The sequence below is a fragment of the Amia ocellicauda genome, chromosome 10, assembly GCF_036373705.1.
Source record: "Amia ocellicauda isolate fAmiCal2 chromosome 10, fAmiCal2.hap1, whole genome shotgun sequence".
NCBI lineage: Eukaryota > Metazoa > Chordata > Actinopteri > Amiiformes > Amiidae > Amia > Amia ocellicauda.
The window spans coordinates 26,281,198-26,287,284 of NC_089859.1; the positions used below are offsets into that span (position 1 = coordinate 26,281,198).

General features: G+C 41.3%; 1 long non-coding RNA gene across 1 annotated transcript; it reads left to right on the plus strand.

Annotated features, from left to right (window-relative positions):
• The first annotated feature begins 1,448 nt into the window (after positions 1 to 1,448).
• On the plus strand, positions 1,449 to 2,474 carry LOC136759629 (uncharacterized). Its single transcript, XR_010820079.1, has 2 exons — positions 1,449 to 1,505; positions 1,830 to 2,474. It is a non-coding gene; the product is annotated as an uncharacterized LOC136759629 (long non-coding RNA).
• The last annotated feature ends 3,613 nt before the right edge of the window (positions 2,475 to 6,087 follow it).

A 6,087-nucleotide genomic window follows, 5' to 3' on the forward strand; every position in this document is an offset into this window, starting at 1 on the left:
GGGGGGCGTGATTTTAGGTAGAGTTATTTCCTTAATTATTCCTACGTCATATCCATCAGAAAGTGTACACCCATAAAACCCTGAACAACAAGGCCACCCATAACCTGTTGTTCTTGTTGTTCTTGTTGGTCAACTGTAGAGTGTGAATGGGTCAGATCCTCCTGTAGTGGTTGGGGGTCTTTTTTTAAATATACATGAAATGGTTTAGGAAATCTAAACCGTTATAAGATCAGAAAGTTCTGTTGTCTGTAATGGTCCCAGGTCTTAAAAATGCCAGATTTGCATAGGGTACTTATGTTATCCACACTGTCTCTGTCTCTGTCTGTCTCTCTCGCCCAATCATTTTATAAGATCAACAAGTTCTGTAGTCTGTAATGGTCCCAGGTCCTAACAATGCCTGTTTTGCATAGGGTACTTATGTTATCCACACTGTCTCTGTCTCTGTCTCTCCCCACCAATCTCTGGAAACATCTGAGGATGTTCAGTTTGTTTAAGAATAAGACAAATTTAATAAAAAAATAAAATTAAAAAAGTGTGTGTGTGTGTCTGTATAGGTTAATTGTTTTTGTAAATAAAAAAAATAAAAACCTGCGGCTATATTTTATTTTATATTAGCTCTCTCACATAATGTGTTCATTCGTTTTACTTAAATACATTCTAGGGTCTTAAAGCTCGTAAGAGTTAGACTTAAGATAATGATATGCTTTTAAGGTATTTTAGCTGTCTCAATACCTAATGATAAGGAATCGTTTAAAAAATAAAAACAACTGATCACTCAATGCTAAATAGCTCACAACACTCAATGCTAAATAGATCACATCACTCAAGGCTAAATCACTCACACCGCGGGGGAGGGGGGGTGGGATCAGACAACAGTAGGTATGGCGTGTGATATCAAAACATTCAGAATACTTTTAACCTATATAATTTATAAGCTTTGTGAAATAAACCCAAATATCTCTTTTGCGGTGATAAACGCTGTTCTGAGTAGTTTGTGACTTGTTAAATACCAAACAAAGCATAGCTATTTAAAAAAAAAAAAAAATCACTGTAAAAACTATTAGAGCGATGGTTAAAGGTTAAACATGTCTCTTACCTTCACAGCGGTGCAAAAAGCTAAACCAGCCGAAAAACATAAGAAACGATTATTCTGTGGAGGTAAGTAAGATCTTTCAAACTTTAATGTTTTTAAAAGGGATTTGTTTGCCCGTTGAGGGTTAATATTTAAGCGATGTGTGCCTATTTCCTGTAGGGTGGGGGGTTCTGGGAAAGACCTGTAGAAGTGTGTTTAGAAATGGCCGATTGCCGTACCGTCTGGTTAGGAAGTTAAGCTGGCTGAAAGGGTTTAGTAAGTTGTTTGGCATATCTCCCGCTATTATACTTCTGTTTTAAAGTGGTTGTTGGAAAAGGATTGATTGTGTTCATTGTATTTAATATTTAAACAGATCGTGAAAACGCTTGTGAAACAGGAAGTCCCGGGATCAGGAAGCATTTACACTTGGAAGGTTCGTTTAAAAATTAAATGTTGCTGTGTGTGTGTGTATATAAATGTGTTTTATTAATAATATTACAGTTTTTAAAGAAACATTTAAGAAACAGCTTATTTACAGCGGCTTCTCTGTTTTACATTTATTATAAGGTTTTAGATTTTATTAAGTCCTAATAAATATAGTGTCTGTAAATAATAAGGCGGTGTAGTGAATGTCTAAGGCTATTTTCAAAGGTCTAAAAAAGCTAAAGGTTTTGAATGTCCTGCACAGGTTGTTTTAAGTTTGATTTCTGTCACTGTTTAAAGATATAAATGTAATGTATTTTTTATTCTTCCCAAGACTCTTCGGATAGTCATTCGGTGGATGAGCTATTGAGGACAATTACACCGTCTAAGTGGGATCAAACATCTTCACCAGTGAGACCACCGAGAGGATCCCCCACGGTGGTCTTGGAGACCCCCCAACAACAATTCAACACCCCAGATTCAGCCCGCCGCATTGTCGGGCGGAACAAATACAGCCACCCAACAACCTCAGGGGTCACCGTCAGTCAGGGCTGACACACCCCCCAACGCCGGTCTGGTTTCAACATCGTTCCCCCCGACCCATTTCTTGGCTACAGAAACGCGGAACAGTACCCCGCGCTTGGTCAGGGTGTCACCGCAAAGGCCTCCTTGGTCTCTGGCCCTGAGTATACGCTCGCTCCCTGCCTCCGTCGACCGAGATTTACCGGATCGACCATCCTTTGAAGCCGAGCCAGGCCACCAGCCCCCGGAGCTACTTCCTGAAGGTCGGCATGAGTTGCTACATACTTTGTTACAAATTCAAAGACTTGTGTTAGTGGGGCAAAACCTGGTGATAGAGAGCCAAAACACACGTATTAATACCCTTACTAACGAATTGTACCATATTTAATGTTTTAATAGCCACAAAATGCCTTACTATTGTGGGTTGTTGGAAAAATAAAAAATAAATTTAAAAATGTCCGGACTTGGTAAAAGAACTCACGAACTAAAGGATTATGAACAAGCTAGGGCCCCAAAAAGACCTTCCTAAGAGAACGTCCCCGGCCCTGTTGTGAACTCCTCTGATGTTCCAATGAACCTGGAACTATTACAAATTATAAATGATTTAAATAACCACCAACTACCCCCGATAGAATTAAACCCTCCGAGCCAACGTGAATTAACAGACTTACCGTTGAACCCCGACCTGTTACAGATGGTCAATGATCTAAATAACCACCTCCCACCGGTAGTGCCTATAGAGGTTCTCCCCCTAGTTCACTCCGATTTGTTTGAAATGGTGGAGGCTTTGTAGGAGCTACCCTGACCAAATTCTGCCCCTGTTATAAATGATTTGAGTCAATTAGAACACAGGATGTCGGCAGAAGCCGCCGTCTCTATAGAGGAAGATCTTGACATTAACCGGTTGGATATCTTTGAAGGGCTTTTACAGGCTTTAAATGAGACTCCTCAAAAGGGGGGGTTTGTAGATGGCGGCGGTGGTGGTGTTCAGGATGTGGAGGGTTCTGAGACTGATAAGGCTGTGGAGGACATGCTCTGTGAGAATGTAGGGGGTGACGGTTTTGTTCAAAATGATGATGTGTCCAAGAGTTCCAGTGATCCCGTGATTATAGATAGACCGGCCTATAACAATTTTGAAATGATTCAGCGTTTTAATTTTGCAGAACTTTTAAATTGTGACAATTATGCGGAAATATTTGTCAACATACACGAGGCCTTGCAAAACATGCTTGAACAGGTTGCTGAAAGGGTCAGACCTCGAGATGTTGTACAGTTAGAACTCAGAGGGGATGATTTGTTTAGCAACCTATCTGTAATGCTGAGTGGTGATAATTTAGATGTTGATGAATTTCTGTCTAAAATCGAAGCGTTGTTGCAAAGTAACGCGGCCATCTTAGCTGATGAAAGTCTGTCTCTGGTAATGAATGTGGTTCGTAACCCTGAGGGTGGGGCGCTTAGAAGACTGTCAAAATGCTTGAAGAACGACATAATTAGGACCAAGCTCAGGCAATTAGTGGTGTGTTCCAGTGGGGACAATAAGCTCTGTTTTGCTTACAGTTTAATAAAACTACTCACCCCTGACATGCCTGAACCCCAAGCTCTGCAAGAGGCTTTAATGCTTCATCAGAGTGCCGGCTTAAACTCTCAACAGATGGTGGCCTTTTCAGACATTACCAAGTTTGAGGAGTTGTTGTCTTTAAAAATTGTGGTGTGGTACTGTTGTGAGGTAAAGGAAGTATTTGTGAAATTTCAGACACATCCTGAAACCCATACACATACTCTGTTTCTCTTCCTAAGTAATAGTCATTACTTTGGAATAAAGAGTTTGATGGCTTTTTTGGGTTGTTCATACGTTTGTCCTTGGTGTTATAAGGCCTTCAATGATAAGCTTAAGCACTGTAACTGTGATGGTTACTGTAACGTCTGTTTCAATCCGCAATGTCATAAGGTTTTGGTACCCACCATCCGATGTAAAGATTGCTTAAGGATTTGTTTCTCTGCGTTCTGTTTTTCCGAGCATAAGGTACAGTGGGCAGCTGCTGAGGGGGTTAAAAAACGTAGTTATTGTGATCAAACTAAATATTGACGAAGTGTTGCCTCCAGTACCGTTTTCATGAGGTTAAACCACACAAATGTCTGGAGCCGAGATGCAGGATCTGTAATGCTGATTTAACCCCGGGGTCCGAGCACCAGTGCTTTATTCAGCCGGTTAAAAAGGAGCCGCCGCACAACCGGTATGTCTTTTTTGATTTTGAATGTTGGCAAGAAAACGGGGTCCACGTTGCTAATTATATACACTGTATTGATATGTTGGATCATGAGTGGTCAGCCAGCGGTGAGAGTTGTGTCAGGGATTTCTTTATATGGTATCGCGGTCCAAAATACCTCAATTACACATTTATTGCACACAATGCTAAGGGTTATGATTCTTACATTTTGATGAAGTATCTGGTGGAAAATGGGGTGACCCCAAAAATAATAGCTCAGGGTAGCAAGATCATGTGTTTCACCGACGAAGCTCTCAACCAACGTTACATAGATTTCCTCCCCATGAAATTGAGCGCTTTGCCTAAAGCTCTGGGTTTTGAGGCTCAGAAGAAAGGTTGGTTCTGCCATTTTTTTAATACTAAGGACACTCAAAATTATCGAGGGTCCTACCCGCCCGCCTCTTATTACGGGGTTGATACTATGATGTCTCATGAGAGGGCAGAATTCTTTCAATGGTACAATACGGTTAAGGGAGGTGTTTTTGATTTCAGAGAAGAGATGGCCGCTTATTGTAAAAATGATGTGGTGATCCTTAAAGAAGCCTGTGTGCGTTTCCGCACATTGACCCGTAGCCAATACTAGACTGTAATATTCACGAACAGCATTGCCGTTTTCAAAGTCAGGTTGAAAAGGTCTGGATGGAACCTGCACCCCATCGACGTACAGCGCTATAAATTCTGCGTTGTAATTTTTAAAGTTAAAGGGATTCTTGTTGTAAACCCCAGTAAATGCATCATTATCCACGAGCCCTATAATAACCTGTTTTGGGAGCTGTCCTAGAAACAGATTTTCCTGGTTCATCACCCGCGTCCCTGCGGGGATACTGTGGACTTTCATATAGACTCTTTCGATCGGGTACTTGGTATTTGCCGTCATTAACTCCTGCGCATGTCCTAGTTTAACCGCCGGGGAGACGGACACTTTTTTCACAAACAGCGAGGCCGATAATATGGTCAGTTTATATTTTTCAGTATCAGGGGTCATCAGACAAAAAGCATTTTTACTATGGATCATTTTAATTTTAATGTCTACCCCGTTGAGCATGAGTTTTTCTTGGAAAAATATGTCTGCATGAATATGCCCCATTAGCTCAAAGGACCACCCTTCTGTTGAAAAGGCCGTTCTTTTTTGCAAACCCTTATTGAGTCCCTCTGGATCCTTGTCGTCCATAGCTCCCAGGGTGTCTTTGAAGAAAAGGCCAGGGCTGAACTGTTTGCTTAGGGTCTCCTCACTATAATTAAGGATACACTCCATCATGGCTCTATAGGGGTAAGTATTGCTGATTTGACTAATGAGCCGATCTCCCAGGGTCACATCCACCTGTGAAAACATGGTGGCCACCGTGTAATTGATGACCCCAACGTTGGTCGTCTTCTCGATTGCATCGCCATCCTCATCAGCCACTTTACAGTTCATTAAAATAAATGTGTTATTCAAATCAATATAATCCTCGCCATTGCCTGCTATGAAAAACTCCAGAGGGGCCGTGTCTGAAAGAGGGGGAATCTCTACATATATGCTCTTATCTATACTCGTTTGAGTGTATGGAACTGTAAACAGATCCAGTTCTGATTTGACGTTTTTTTCCGATAGACTGTGGACAAAAGACATGTTTAAAAGATGTATCCTTAGGCTCTTTGTCTTTCTTTGAGACTTTCTTTTTGCAGGTTTTTTCATGTGCTGCTTCCTTCTCCGAGTGTTTCCACGATATGTTGGAGAATGAGCGATTCTTCGTTTTTTGTTAGCCATGGATCTTCGTCGCCTGCTGGTGGACACCTGCTGTTTCTTCTTTTACCCCCACT